Raw genomic sequence first — 17,293 nt, forward strand, 5'->3', positions numbered from 1 at the left:
TATGTAAAAAAAAACTATAAATAAAAACAAATGCAAGTGCTAAAATATATCAAAAGACAATTATAATTTTGTGTGTGTGTGTGTATATATATATATATATATATATATATATATATATATATATATATATATATAATTTTGAAAATCCTTTAAAAAGGTTTATTTTAGTTTATTTCAGAAACTTTCAATTATTATGTTTATTGTTATATGTTATTATTAGCATTTTATTGAAGAACTTTTCAGCTGAAAAGGACATTAAACTAAACATTGCTTAACAGTTTTTTTAAACATGTAAATATTTTATAAAGCTGACAAATGTATTTTAATTCATTTAAAGGACTTGCATTACTTGCAGACACTATAATGCCTGCTGTCCTTTATTCTTTCTGCAAATTATGCTTTAGCAAAATATAATATAGAAGTTACAGTAAATTCCCTTACCTGTTAGTAAAGTTAGTGGTAATGCAATGTTATACAACATTCCCACTACAATGTCCCCTGCCATGTTTAAGCCAAAGAGTCCACATTCACTGATTTCTAAATGGGACAGTTGAAATGAACCTCCAGCTGGTGCAGCAAATCCCTACAAAAAAGATCATCCGCTGCAGCACAATATACATAGCATATTTTTTAACTAAAAAAATAGAGCTTGTGCTGTAGTTATAATTCAGAACCTATTTGTAAGGTTTTCCATCATGCTATCAACTTTTATAGGAGGAAGCATATCTAATATTCATGGGGGCTTGACCATTATCCACTGACGTCTAGAGCTGTAATAGTGCAGCTGAGTGCTCTAGTGAAAATATAACACACAGGATAATAGAGTGTGTCTCACCTCAGTGATCAATATGCAGAGGTTGTGTATGTAGTCAAGCACTAAACTGTCTAGCAAGATTAAAACTATTAATGAATGAGTTCTCTAATATAAATAAAAATGTATCTGATCATAAAGCTAAACAATTCATAGACAAATTCAATAAAGAAAATATATTTATGTTTCAACTTTTTTACATTTTAAAATCTAGCTATTGTTTTCAACAAAAATGCATTCTTTCTTCTATTTTTTCTAAATGTATTTAACAATAGAAACCATTATCACATTTACATTTTAACCTTCAGAATGATGCCACTGCTTTTTATTTTAGACTAATACAACAATGTTTTTATGATGCTTTTATTCCAGCTGAGTAACTCATAGAGAACACATTAAAGGCACTGATTTTATGTACAGTGAATATAAAAAAGTCTATACACCAGTGTTAAAATTACAGCTTTTTGTTATGTAAAAAATAAAAATAAACCAAGATGAATTACTGTCAGATCTTTTTCCATTCTAACATTATATAGCAACCAAAATGAATAAAAAAAATTAACAAGTCAAATACGAGCCAAAAACAAGTACAAATGTTTGATGGAGGATAATAAAAAAAATAGCAATAACCTGCTTGCACAAATCTGTACACCCCTTAATTTAGCATGTGTTACATGTTATAAGATAAGATAAGATAAGATAAGATAAGATAAGATAAGATAAGATAAGATAAGATAAGATAAGATAAGATAAGATATACCTTTATTCTTCCCACAGTGGGGAAAAATCTCTATTACAGCAGCAAATAAAAAATAAATGCAAATATATAAATGATATATTTATATACAGTGGGTACGGAAAGTTTTCAGACCCCCTTAAATTTTTCACTTTTTGTTATATTGCAGCCATTTGCTAAAATCATTTAAGTTCATTTTTTTTCCTCATGAATGTACACATAGCACCCCATACTGACAGAAAAACACAGAATTGTTGACCTTTTTGCAGATTTATTAAAAAAGAAAAACTGAAATATCACATGGTCCTAAGTATTCAGACCCTTTGCTGTGACACTCAAATATTTAACTCAGGTGCTCTCCATTTCTTCTGATCATCCTTGAGATGGTTCTACACCTTCATGTGAGTCCAGAAATTTTTGATTATACTGATTGGACTTGATTAGGAAAGCCACACACCTGTTTATATAAGACCTTACAGATCACAATGCATGTCAGAGCAAATGAGAATCATTAAGGTCAAAGGAACTGCCTGAAGAGCTCAGAGACAGAATTGTGGCAAGGCACAGATCTGGCCAAGGTTCCAAAATTTTTTTTGCTGCACTTAAGGTTCCTAAGAGCACAGTGGCCTCCATAATCCTCAAATGGAAGACGTTTGGGACGACCAGAACCCTTCCTAGAGCTGGCCAACTGGCCAAACTGAGCTATCGGGGGAGAAGAGCCTTGGTGAGAGAGGTAAAGAAGAACCCAAAGATCACTATGGCTGAGCTCCAGAGATGCAGTCGGGAGATGGGAGAAAGTTGTAGAAAGTCAACCATCACTGCAGCCCTCCACAAGTCGGGGCTTTATGGCAGAGTGGCCCGACGGAAGCCTCTCCTCAGTGCAGGACACATGAAAAACCCGCATAGAGTTCTCCAAGATGGTGAGAAATAAGATTCTCTGGTCTGATGAGACCAAGATAGAACTTTTTGGCCTTAATTCTAAGCGGTATGTGTGGAGAAAACCAGGCACTGCTCATCACCTGTCCAGTACAGTCTCAACAATGAAGCATGGTGGTGGCAGCATCATGCTGTGGGGGTGTTTTTCAGCTGCAGGGACAGGACGACTGGTTGCAATCAAGGGAAAGATGAATGCGGCCAAGCACAGGGATATCCTGGACGAAAACCTTCTCCAGAGTGCTTTGGACCTCAGACTGGGCTGAAGGTTTACCTTCCAACAAGACAATGACCCTAAGCACACAGCTAAAATAACGAAGGAGTGGCTTCACAACAACTCCGTGACTGTTCTTGAATGGCCCAGCCAGAGCAATGACTTAAACCCAATTGAGCATCTCTGGAGAGACCTAAAAATAGCTGTCCACCAACGTTTACCGTCCAACTTGACAGAACTGGAGAGGATCTGCAAGGAGGAATGGCAGAGGATCCCTGAATCCAGGTGTGAAAAACTTGTGGCAGCCTTCCCAAAAAGACTCATGGCTGTATTAGATCAAAAGGGTGCTTCTACTAAATACTGAGCAAAGGGTCTGAATACTTAGGACCATGTGATATTTTAGTTTTTCTTTTTTAATAAATCTGCAACAGTGTCAACAATTCTGTGTTTTTCTGTCAATATAGGGTGCTATGTGTACATTAATGAGGAAAAGAAATGAACTTAAATGATTTTAGCAAATGGCTGCAAAATAAAAAAGAGTGAAAAATTTAAGGGGGTCTGAATACTTTCCGTACCCACTGTATATATTATATAACTATCCAGCACTTTTTATGTCAAACACATCATGTTTTGGCTATTTTATTCCTCATTCTTGACAAGAATGCTCCAGATCTATCGACTCTAAGACACACATAGCTGCCACTAGTCAATGCTTTGCCACCATGGGTATTGTATTAACTGTGTGATAAGTCTTGTTTTTGCATTGAAGATATTTTTAAGAAATACAAAATGTTTTACCTTATCAAACCAGAAAACACTTTGACATATGTTTTGGGGTGATTTAAGCTAGCCTTGGATTTTTTTTTCTTCATAACAAAGAAATCATCTATTCACCTTACCACAAAGCCCAGGCATGGTTTTAGTTCATCTTAGAGGGAAATATGGTTAGGGTTAGGGTTAGGGTTAGGGTGACATCACTGTGGTTATATTGGAAATGTAATGTTTTGAAAGTTAATTTGTATTTATTGTTTTGCATTTCTTCCTGACTGATACGTTCCAAAAATGGCATCCTGTAAATTTGTTGTTGTTGTTACATGTGAAGGGTAGTGTTAAGCATTTTGACCCAATATACTCTACATGTCTTCAGGAGGTAGTGCCAGAATGGCATTGTATTGCAGTCCTATTTGTGGCTACGGTTACTATGGTACTTCAAAACTTTTAAGTGGCAAGGTGGCATCATGTTGTTGGCATCAAACAAGATTTGGTTTGTCCAGTTAATGTGTCTCTTCAATGTTATATAGCTATATGAGGTCATGTCTTGTGACTTGCAAACAGGAGAAACCAGGAAATATGGTCCCATTCCTGGGGATTCACACTTCCTAGCCTCTTAGGAATTGTCTGTGCCAAGGTTCTAGAGAGAAGACTCTGCAGGGATGCTCCATGGCCAGCAGATGGTGACTCAGTCCAGCATTTCAACCAGCTGATAAGTTGAATCTAACTCTCAGTAGGAACACTGGTTCTGCCTATTGGTACTGGGAGTATATTTATCCAGTCTACATGCATTTTATGGAATTGCAGAAGGCCAATGATTGTGTTCCTCAAAGTTTTTGTGCAGAGGTACTCGGTGGAGAAGGCCCTCTTGTGGCATATTGTCCCTAATGGGACTGTGTCATTCTCACATGCATGTTTAATGAATGTTCATGTAAAAAAAAATAATAATAATAATAAAAAAAAAAAAAAAAAAAAAATAATAATAATAATAATAATAATAATAATAATAATAATAAAAATAATAATAAGAACAACAACTACTACTACTACTATGTAATAATTTGTTACTTTAAAGTCCCTAACTTTCCACACAACATTCAGGAATTACGAATATATTACTTTTATCTATCTTTTTGTTTACTTCTACTTATGTACTTTCGAAAGTTCAAAATAACCTTTAAATAAGAAAGGTAGCAAAACAAATAAAAAACATTCAAATGCCACCACCAGTCTCTGGCTCAATTTCTGGGGACAGAGCACTAATCTATGAGATTGCTCCAGCATTTTGGAAGAATTTATTTCCACATGCTAGAAACATGTTCATACATGCTGTGATACCCTAGTTAGATTTACTATTTTATTTTATTCTGATATAGTCAGGCCTAAATGCAGCTTAAATTAGTGTATATCAATACTTTTACAGAATATTTTCATATCTGGTGTGCTTTTTTTCTTCCTTTTATCATTAGACCTACCTCAGCATGTGTTAATACAGAATACAGATCTAAGCGGAACACTGGACTGAGTCGCCATCTGCTGGCCAGAAAGTATCACTGCAACACAATATTAATAATAAATATAATTTTTACAAGAGTCTTAAAATGACAAAACAATGTTAATATTTATAAATTATCATTTTTATAGAGATCTTGAGATTTCGAGCATGCTGTTGGTAAAGTTTGGTACTTTTCCTAAATCGATATCAAGTAATGTGATCTTCTTCTTCTTCTTCTTCTTTCGGCTGCTCCCATTAGGGGTCGCCACAGCGGATCATCCGTCTCCATACCACCCTGTCCTCTACATCTGCCTCTTTCACACCAACTACCTGCATGTCTTCCCTCACCACATCCATGAACCTCCTTCTTGGCCTTCCTCTTTTCCTCCTACCTGGTGGCTCCATCTTCAGCATTTTTCTACCAATATAATTCGTGTCCCTTCTCTGCACATGTCCAAACCATCTCAATCTCGCCTCCCTCACCTTGTCACCAAAACATCCTACATGTGCTGTCCCTCTAATAAACTCATTTCTAATCTTGTCCATCCTCGTCACTCCCAACGAAAACCTTAACATCTTCAGCTCTGCTACCTCCAGCTCCATCTCCTGTCTTTTACTCAATGCCACTGTCTCTAATCCATACAACATCGCAGGTCTCACCACAGTCCTATAAACTTTCCCTTTCATTCTTGCAGATACCATACTATCACAAATCACTCCTGTCACTCTTCTCCACCCACTCCACCCTGCCTGCACTCTTTTCTTTACTTCTCTAACACACTCTCCATTACTTTGCACTGTTGACCCCTGGTACCTGAACTCCTCCACCTTCTCCACCTCTTCTCCTTGCAACCGCATCACTCCACTGCCCTCCCTCTCATTCACACACATGTACTCTGTCTTACTCCTACTTACTTTCATTCCACTTCTCTCAAGCGCATACCTCCACCTCTCCAGGCTCTTCTCAACCTGCTCTCTACTCCCACCACAAATCACAATATCATCTGCAAACATCATAGTCCAGGGAGACTCCTGTCTGACCTCGTCCGTCAACCTGTCCATCACCACTGCAAACAGGAAAGGGCTCAGGGCCGATCCTTGATGCAGTCCAACCTTCACCCTGAACCAGTCTGTCGTACCTACTGCACACTTCACTGCCGTCACACTGTCCTCATACATGTCCTGCACCACCCTCACATACTTCTCTGACACACCTGACTTCCTCATACAATACCACAACTCCTCTCTCGGCACCCTGTCGTACGCTTTCTCTAAATCCACAAATACACAATGCAGCTCCTTCTGTCCTTCTCTATACTTCTCCATCAACATCCTCAAAGCAAATAAGGCATCTGTGGTGCTCTTCCTCGGCATGAAACCATACTGTTGCTCACAGATGGTCACCTCTTCTCTCAGCCTGGCTTCCACTACTCTTTCCCATAACTTCATGGTGTGACTGATCAACTTAATTCCCCTGTAGTTACTGCAGGTCTGCACATCTCCCTTATGTTTAAAGATCGGTACCAGCACACTCCTTCTCCATTCCTCAGGCATCCTCTCCCCTTCCAGAATCCTGTTAAACAATCTGGTTAAAAACTCCACTGCCATCTCTCCTAAACATCTCCACGCTTCTACTGGTATGTCATCTGGTCGATATCAAGTAATGTGATAATGTAGAATAAATGAATGCAAACCAGACTCAGTGAAGTGTTAAAAAAATTAAAAATAATGAAAAATAATCAACTTGAAATACTGTATTGGTGCTTGATTAAGTGTCCTCCAAACACATGATCAATACTTTATAATTCTTCATTTTAGAAAACAAGTGAACAGAAAAGGAAAGGAAGGTTTAGAAACTTCGGAATTCAGAAGTAACATAAACCATAGCAATTTTTGAAGAAAGAAGTGATTGTAGTAAATCAGTGATGTTAAGATTTATTGTAGTTATGGATATTGTATTAGAAAAAAAAAACAAGAATATCAACAAAAGAATTTGTCAATGTACAAAAAACAAATCAAAAAGCTAAGTCAAACTGCCATGTTGTACAGTTCATTTGATCCCACAGGAGCCACGAAAAGTAAATTCAGTTTAACTTAACAGAATTTCATTTTTGGTGAAAACCTATTTTACTTGCTAAAAGCTAAAAGCTTGCTAAATAAACATTTCTTAATATATGTAATATAATGAAACAGGTTATGGCAAATAAAAAAAGTATTATTTAAATTTAGGAAGAACCGCATGATACTTGAAATAAATGAAGAGAAGAGGGGATTAGTAAAGAAATATAATGTGTTAGAGTAAAGTGTTTAAAGGAATGCTGTTTAATCGTGAGTTGCTACTGCAAAAAATAAATAGCAAAATGTAACTGGAAGATTAAATACTCAGTATAACCAAACTTGTGCAATTATGCTTAATTAGACAGCAGTATTCAGCATTTATTTAATATTTGACCACCAGAGACCACTAATGTGCACTGTGTCGATCATTTATTTGTTTTGCTGTTATTAATAAGGGCTTACATTTTTCTATTTGTTGCTCAGGAATAGGGTGACATCATTACAAGGGAACTATCACAGGACCTGTAGAGGCTGCCTTAGCAACATTAAACATGAAGCAAGAAAACATAGGGGAAATGGGATACAGGTGGCAGCAATAATGCAATTAACACACAAAGATGAAAACCACATGCGGAAACAATGATGGCCTTTAATGGCCAACAGCCCCAAAACAGATAAGACTAAAATAAATAAATACATTTCAAATTTAGGTAGCAAAACACAAAAGGTTATATACCCCATTGAAAGTTTAATCGGTTTGGCTCTGAATAATTCTTTCTGAAAGATAAGAGGTTCATTTTCCTTTCTCATATATACAATTGCAGATCTATTGCATTAATCATAATCAACATTCATAAGCTATAACTATGTTGTGTGAATTAAGAAATATTTAATGTGGTGAGGGTCATGTAAATAGTATATATCAGTATGCATTCAAAAAAGAGGGAAATATACTTTCCTAACCTGGAAGTCCTTGATTAACTCCTCTGTCTTTTCACCAAGGTAGAGAATGAGGCCTCTGATCACAGTTCGGGACTGTTGTCCTACAAGTAAATAAAATATGAGATTATCTTAAGTACAGATATCAGAATGCTACAACATTAAACTAACTGCTACAATGTAAAAAGTACATGCCTCATTTACAATGTTAAGGGTCTCATCAAGTTTCTTCCCAACAGCTCCTCCATTTCTCCTGTACAGGCTCAACAATTTAGGTGTGTATTGGTCCAACTTCCCTAGGAATGTGAACTGTACTGAATTCAGTGTGATGCTTTGGAATTCCCCTTCAATCTGAGAAAGAAACAGAAAGAGATGGACAAACATGATGAGATACTGACAGAAAATAATTAGAGAAACAGGGAAAGAGGAACCGAATACCAAGTAGAAAAAGTAGAAAAAACCCTAGAAATACACTAAGAATGACATTTAGGTGGCCCGATGTCTGACAATGCTGCACCAGATAAGTGTTCATTCACCAGATGAGACTTCATTAGTTAAGTAAGCAGCTTACTTTCAGGAAATGCCACATGCGACCAGTGGCGGCTGGTGAAAATTTTCTTAAGTGGGGCTGTGGCACACTGGCACAGCAAACAATTTCAGCAAGCGCTGCAATATGATTTATTAAAATGCAGACACAGTTTCTTATCGCAATCCTGTGGCCGTCATCTAACTGAGTAGCGATGTTCACTCTTCCCAAAATGGCTAGTTTGACAGAATTATCCATGTGTGCCCTGGTGTTCTCATGTTTTCTTATTTTTTCAGAAAGGTGCTTTATATCTCTCACTCCCGTAACTGTCCATGCTGTATCTGCCCCAGTTGTTTTAAACAGCAAGCACGGAAAGCAAAATAAGATATTAGCAGAAACGCACCCACATAGCCAGGCCTTTTTGGTGTACCAACGTGAAGAGTAGCTTCGCGTGTACGTCTTCCCCTTTTCGCTTGTCTGCTGTCTGATTAAGAGGTCAGGCTGATCTGGACCCAGTTCTTTTACCTTCAGTTTTTCTGCCAAAGTTCTCTTCTCAAACGGGCATTGGAGTAGAGATTTTACAGAGTTTTCGTGTCTGGAACTAATTACACCTGAGACGCCATTGTCACATAACATTGATTGAAAATCGCGCCACTACTGGCCAAGCCCTCATTTGAGCAGTTTGGGAGCGACAAAAAAATCGCCCATTGCAGATAAGAATTGAGGATGCTGATTTGCTAAATTTTATGTCACATCTTGAATATATTTATATATTGAATAGGCATTTGACTAAATTCTACAAAGACCCGCCTCCCTTGGGCGATTTCTCGATTGCCCCTCAACTGAAATTAAGTGGTGCACACAGAGAGGACATATAGTGATTGTGAAAAAAAAGATTTTCCACAGATGATTTTCTAATATATTACATCATACAAATATACATTTAAATAATTTTTATGATTATAATTTTGCGTGTGTGGTTCAGGGAGGGCGGCGCCCTAGCGCCCTCTATTGGCCAGCCGCCACTGCATGCGACCTTGTCAGATGAAGCACTTGGTAGTCCAAAATTAATTGTATAAGTATCAAATGTTCCACATACCTGGGAAAACTCAAACAAGGCAGGTCATCAAGCATTTAAGTCAATCACAGGTAGTTTCTGGATCACATCTTTTTGACAGTTTGAAGGTTTTTGCCATCTTCTCATTAATAACTCTGTTGTTGTCTCTCTTCTTGTACTCATAGAAAAGTTCCACTCTTTCCATTTCAAGGGATGCATCAGATATTTCCTTGAGGATGAGGTGGGAGGTAGTTAACCTCAGATGTCTGCTTTTTTCAAGATTTCTGCTGGAGTTTTATCTCCAGCTGACTTTCTTTTGAGAGAAAGTTTAGTTTACATTTAGCTTTGGTATTCCAAGGTGTTTCACCTTTGCTCTGTAATTTCCAAGTTTGTACTTCAGGCTGTTGTGCCAACTGTATAAACCACTGAAGGATACTGGGTCCTTCAAACACGGGTGTTTCATAACCAGGGCCTCAGCAATCTGCTCCTTGAAGGATAGCAGTGAAGACAAATGTGCTCTCTGCTAGTTTGTCCAGAATGTTGGATTTAACTGCAAGATTGCAAAGGTTCCATTTTTTCTGTAAGCTTCATTTGCTGCTTGTAAAAGGAGCTCAGTGTCAAGGAAGACGGTATTTGTCTCAAACTGAGCTGGCCATGCCACAGAATGAAGGGAGGAGGTGCTCCCTGGAGAAGACAGAATTTTGGTATCGCTGGATGCAGTTGAGCAAAAAGCAGAATCTTCCAATAACTTAGTGCAACTGCTATTATAGCTGTCCTCGATTCTATTCATAAATACTTGAAGAATCCTGAAATTTTGATGGTGTCTGTCATTTATTTGATCAGTTTCAAGGAGAATAAAAAAACTGACCATTGAAGTCTTGGTCCTGAGACTGCAAACTAAAATCTTGTTCAAATGCAAAAGTCTCTTGTACAATATGCTTCAATTCCTCTACAGTCTGAGTTATTCCTGAGCGCAAGGAAAGCTCGCGTATATCTTCGTGCAGTAGGACGCTGAGTTTGTCGTTGTCATAGGTTAAGTTGAATTTAGGAATGCAAAGAATCAAAAAATGCTTAACTGTTACTTGTCTTGTGGATTCCAATTCAACAGCCCTAAAGTGCTCACTGTACCATGCATGTAGACACTTACATACAGGCTGGCCATGCACAAAAGGATTAGATTTAGTTCAACAATATCTGGAAGCCCTCCAGTGGATCCATATGGCAAAATCATTCCCACTGCGTAAGTGATGCCATGGCAGGTCACTGTATTGACAAACTAAATGCATGTTTCTCCAGGAAACTTTTTATGCACTGCTTTCTCTGTGTTTTTCTTGACGATATCCACAGGCACTGTGGACATATTTGAGACACTGAGGGCAGGTTTAAGTGCATCTGGGCCATGCAGATGGTACACCAGCATGAATTGATAGGTTGAGAGCTGTCAGGTTTGTCAGTCCACTTGGGGAATTGTCTGGTTAGGTCATTTAGTTGAAATAAAGTAAAATATTTTTCTTTATCAGAAGATCAAGGCACATAGCCAACTGTAAATGTACAATTCACTCAAAAAGGTTGTGGCGCAAGTCTGGTGGATACCATGGCAAAACATGAAAGTATTTTAATTTCTTAGTCAAAACACATTGCCTTTTCACACCAAAGCAGTAAGTGAGAGTGGGATTTTCTAAAGCTGCTTGTACATGAAAAGTATGTTCCTACTTCATTCTGGCTTGGAAGGCCCCAGTCCTCACTTCTTTTACCTAAAACTCAGACAGCATTCCCAAACAAAACCTGCAGACATAAGATCCAGGTAAGCTTTCCAAAAATCTAAGTTTAATTTAAAATTAAATTTAAAATTTAAAATTTGATTTAAGTGTTGCACAAATCTGTACTGGAATATTTGCCAATACCAATACACTGCAATCATTTTGTGGTTTTTTTTAGGATGCTCCCAGAGGATTGCACACCTCAAAATCATCAATGTAGAGAAGGAGTGGAAGAGTTATGTCTTCAGTAGATAAAAGTGTATTTTCTTTCAAATGTGTTGCATCTGTAAATAACTCATACCGACTCTCATGAGTGATGTATGAAGAGTTGAAAGTTTTCCATTGTGTCTTTAACGCTTAATATCTGTGACAAAAACTGAAGAATGGGAACGTATTGTAAGGTTCGACCTTCCTTCTTCCGGAATGAATTCAACAGGCTCAACCACATGAAATTTCTTCGTAAGATGTGGAAAGAGGACCATCAGATCTTAAAGCTGTGCTAACAGTGTTGGACTCTCTCAACTGTTTAACTAAATCTGAAATGACTGGGTCATCAAGCACACAATCATGTTTCCTTAGGTCTTTTTATGGCAGGACCTGACAAATAAGAGAATATAAACTGGAACTCTGCTACAACTTGATTAATGCATTAGCTTGGGCACATTGTAAATGCTCTCTAATTTTAACAAAAGATGGCCTAATTTCAGTTCAATTTCTTCCTCTTTCAATTCTTCCGTATTATACTCTGAACAGTCATCTACTCCCAAACACTTGCATGCATCAGAACAATGCGCTTCAACAATATAATTTGTAATATTTGACTTATGTATATGCTTATGTACAAGCCACTTGATAAATGAGCTGCACGTTGTCAGGATCTGTGAGATGCAAAGGTTGTAACAAAGGTTGTTCACACACGTGTGTGAATATTGCAGTCTTTAAAGTCCATGCCGAGGAAAAGCACCACAGATGCCCTATTTGGTTTGAGAATGTTGATGGAGAAGTATAGAGAAGGACAGAAGGAATTGCATTGTGGGTTTGTGGATTTAGAGAAAATGTACAAAAGAGTGCCAAGAGAGGAGTTGTGGTATTGTATGAGGAAGTCAGGTGTGTCAGAGAAGTATGTGAGGGTGGTGCAGGACATGTATGAGGACAGTGTGACAGCAGTGAAGTGTGCAGTAGGAACAACAGACTGGTTCAAGGTGAAGGTTGGACTGCATGAAGGATCGGCCCTGAGCCCTTTCCTGTTTGCAGTGTTGATGGACAGGTTAACAGACGAGGTCAGACAGGAGTCTCCCTGGACTATGATGTTTGCGGATGATATTGTGCAGAGAAGGGACATGAGTAATAATGGTAGAAGAATGCTTGGATGGAGGATGGAGTCACCAGGAACGAGGAAAAGAGGAAGGCCAAGGAGGAGGTTCATGGATGTGGTGAGGGAAGACATGCAGGTAGTTGGTGTGAAAGAGGCAGATGTAGAGGACAGGGTGGTCTGGAGACGGATGATCCGCTTTGGCGACCCCTAATGGGAGCAGCCGAAAGAAGAAGAAGAAGAAGAAGATTGCAGTCTTTAAAGACAGTGCACAATTTTATTTTTTTTTATAGGTTGAACTCCAAAATGTTGGAAGTAATCCTTTTTCAGTGGAGGGGCATAGTTAACAAGTAAAAAAAAAAAAAGTCTGGTGTTGAGTTTTCATTTGAATGTTTCTTTCTCAAATGTGATTTTAAAGCACTATAGGTTTTAAAGAAGTGAGGGTAATCGACGTGTAAACAGGGAAGAAATTGACCGTGGTTGTCTTAATCTATAGTGGCTCAAATGTTCATTTAATTTAGATTCAGATTAATTTAAATTCATCCCATATTATCCAGATGGAATTTGGGTGATGGAACTCAATTTCAAGGTTTGTCATATACTGGTAGCAGTAAGGAGCTCAGCTTCCATTTAATTAAATTTGTCTCTCTGTCTGCTTGTCTTTCCTCAAAAATATATAAAAAAAAAAGGAGATAATTTATATTGATTTACCAGGTCACATCATTTGGGATCTTAACCAAACAACAGTACAAGTTTAGGCAAGACCATAGCTATTTTTTGCCTGTTTACAAACCGAGCCTCTGTCCATCCTGGAATTCCCTCTAATCACATTTCTCAAAGAAAGACTCAACTAACAAGTCACCACAAGTCATTTGTTTTGATTATACACTTTACAGAGAAGGATTATTTCAGCACCTAGGACATCTTAAAACAAATCTGTGTTCACTTTATTCAGAGTGTGTGAGTCTTGACTTTTAAGGAAATTTCCTTATGCGTTTTTTCCTATTCGTCATCCTATCGACGTCCTCCTCCAAACTGTCAAAACAACTTTCAAAATGCTTGCTACTGATATGAAAAACATCAGACAAAACAGACAAAATTTTGGAGGCAGTTGTTAAACTTATAGCCTTTTTACATGCAGCTAATCACTACACCTGATTAGCATTTTTAATGTACATTATAACATCTATTATCGATATGAACACAAACCATATGCTGTACCAACATAATCGTGTGTTTATTACTTTTAACATTTAAAATGTTTCTATGCTTACACTGCTTGCCTATTTAGCATGCCTTCATTATAAACTAGATATATTCATGTAAAAATACAAACTTAGCTTTTTATTGTTAATATCACATATTTAATTTAATACTATTTACACCCACTCTGATTTAAGTTTTTTTCAGTTAAGGGACAATTTGTAATGGTTAGTTCAGAACATTTTTAAAACAGCAACTCTTGTGGTGTGTTCCAGGGATGCACAGCTTAGTATCTACCAAAAATGGTCCAAAAAAATACAACAGTGAGAAAGGTTCACTGCTGCACAAGCAGAGTGAAGCCTAGCCCATCTGGTCTTATCCCATAGATGAGCTACACTAGCACAAATTGATGGAAACAAAAATTAGTGATTTCTATTATAGAAAAGGCATCAGGGGACAATGCACCAAAGCTTGCTGTATATAATGCTTTCCATCATCAAAAGTGTCTACAATGAGCACATGAGCATCAGAACGGGCACATGGTGCAATCGAAGAAGGTGTCCTGGTTTGATAATTATCTCTGTTTTTACACCATGTAGACAGCTAGGTGTGTGTGTGTGTGTGTGTGTGTGTGATTTTACACTAGCCAATTGCAAGTATTATAGCATACATTTAAGATTACCTCAGTAATGATATTGTTGATAGTATTTATTATAAGCAAATAATGATAAAGTGACAAAACTCTAGTTATTTGTGATGGTTACACAGGGTTCATAGAACCACATTTACATTCCTGAACAATTACTCAGCTCAATTATCTACCAATAGTTCTGCCAACAGCACTTACCCTTGGATTGCCCAGTAAGGTGCTCAGAGATGAGTTGTGTTTACACAACTAGCATGGCTGATGTTAAACATAAAATTTGTACAAAAAATGCATTACCTGGTAAAGCAAACCTTGAAAACCTGGTCAAAATAAGGTTCCGCAGGGCTGATTAGCACACATCCTGTGGCGTGATTTGCTACAATGCTATACTGGTGTGTTTATAAAACAATGCTATACTAATGATATGGGTGTGCTTAACAGGGTTTAAAAGTTAAGCCAAAGTGTTTTTGGTGCCCTGTCTATTTTTAACCCTGTCTATTCCAATATCAGTTAATAGAAAAGGTAATTTAGTGTCACAGGTTGAAGTACATCAACCAACATTAGGTGTGTCACACCACCAAGAAGCATTTGAACAAACACCATGAAAAATACATTTTGTGAAATCAACAGGGAGTAGGGTTTTTCCTTGCTTCGGTTGATGGACAAAATTAAAACTACCTACTGAACCTACTGAACCTACTTTTCTGCCAGGCCAACAACAAACAAGCGCTAATCTTGTCCCTGCCTCCGAGGGTAGTGATTTTCCATTTCTGCTTGAGTTTATTTATATATATATATATATATATATATATATATATATATATATATATATATATATATATATATATATATATAAGGGAATAGTTGTTAAAACTAGGAAAATTTGTATAAAACTTTAGCTCATTCAGAAAGTGTAAACAGTTATTTAAACAGTTAGTGGTGGTAACCTTTCTAAATACCTACTTAATTCCTCTTACTACTGAAAAAGTTATTGAGTCATTACTTTCTAGCACTAATATGCAAACAAAAAACTAAAAGAGTCATCAGAAAGAGCAGTCTCTGAAAAACAAATTGGTATTATTGGATTTTAGTGGTGGGCCGTGCATTTGGTACCTGGGCCTTCAGTGGGGACTTACCCGACTTAATCCACCTCTTAATACCACCACTATCACGTCGCAATTGTAGAAACCATCAATACCATACAAAAACTCAATATAACAACAAGTGGCATTACAGAGAGTGAGGCATTTTGCATATGGAGGGTGAATTCCAGTTTACTAAAGCAAGAAACTTAATTAAGACTCCAAACCTCTACACTACAACTGCAACTGTGCACCTACATCATCTGGAGCAGTTCAGAATAATATTTGTCTAATAACATGACAAAAATGTTAAAAATGTAAATAAAATGCAACCTTCTCACCAGAGATGCAGAATCATAATTTGCACCACTCCTCAGAGGCTGTAAGCCAGTGGTACCACTCATATTTACTGGTCTGGAAGTGGTGAACAAACCCTTTCTGAGGCTGAGACAAGCTAACTAGCTTCAGGGTTGGCCGACCTCTTCTCACCATGTCTAGCTTTTCTTGAAAATTGCTTTTGAGCCCAAATCAATTTCTCTTCCTCTGTAGGCAAAAAAAAAGTCTAAATCTTATGTATTAATGTGTGCAGAGCGCCACAGGTGGCTGTAAAAGTTTCCCTCTGACCAACCAATCAGAGGATGGAAAAATGCTTACACTATTCTAGGCCAGCTAGCTGCCCCTGTCAGGTGAATTTGAAATCTGATTAGTTTAAGAAACAGACCCATTGCTAATATTCTCTATTGTAAAAAGACCAGCAGTATTTTGAAGGCTCTGGGCAGATTAGATTGACATGGCAGCACATAGAGGCTATAATCTGATTAGACAAAAAATCTAACATCCACATACACGTACTGGAAGCAGTGCAGCCAAGAGAAACGCTACGAAATGAAGAAAATAAACTGTTGGGAATAAATTAATAAAATTTCATGGAACAAATATTAGAATTTAGGTTGTAAATGTAGGTCAGTGCTTCTGATAGTGTTTAGACCAGCAGAGAAGGCTTTGCTGGCCCTGACCGCCCGCCACTGTCAGATTTATTTTTCACGAATTATTTGTTGCAGGTATCAGGCATTTGTATTACTTAACAGCCAGAGCAGTTTATATTTTTGGTGTGCAAAGATGTCTTTTAAAAACTTTCCTGAGGTAGATGCCCCTGGAGCTGCTATAGATAAGGTCTGTGCTAAATCCCTGATGTCTTCAGATCCTAGCAAACACACCTGGTAGTATTTATTCATATGTGACTTAATTGCATAGGAAAGTAAAAGAGGATGATGACATCACAAACAGACCTGATAATAAATCTGATAGTAAAAGTCTTCTTCTTCTTTCAGCTTCTCCCTTTAGGGGTTGCCACAACGGATTATCCGTCCCCATACCCCCTTGTCCTCTACATCTGCCTCCTTTGATAGTAAAAGTCATCTATGAAAAGTTATTTACACTCAAACTAATTCTAGCATGACAATCTCACTGTGCAATATATGTTTGCAAAGATTTTAATAGAAGAACCTGAGCTGTTGATTATTGTACCATTTGTGTTCCTTGTAGTTTGTGTATTGGTTTTTTTGTTGAATTCAGGTCAAACCCTATGCTTCAGGCCATTACCATTTTGCTGTGTATTGGTTCTCTGCATTTCTTTATGGCTACTGAAGGCATTGATAGTGTCAATCATCAGTCTTTGTACCACTAGTAGTATAGTTATTAGTTATTGTTGATTGATTATATGAGTCCAGGCTTGTGAGTACATTTTTAA

Source organism: Silurus aristotelis (genome assembly GCF_946808225.1).
Source record: "Silurus aristotelis genome assembly, chromosome: 11".
In the NCBI taxonomy this organism is placed as follows: domain Eukaryota; kingdom Metazoa; phylum Chordata; class Actinopteri; order Siluriformes; family Siluridae; genus Silurus; species Silurus aristotelis.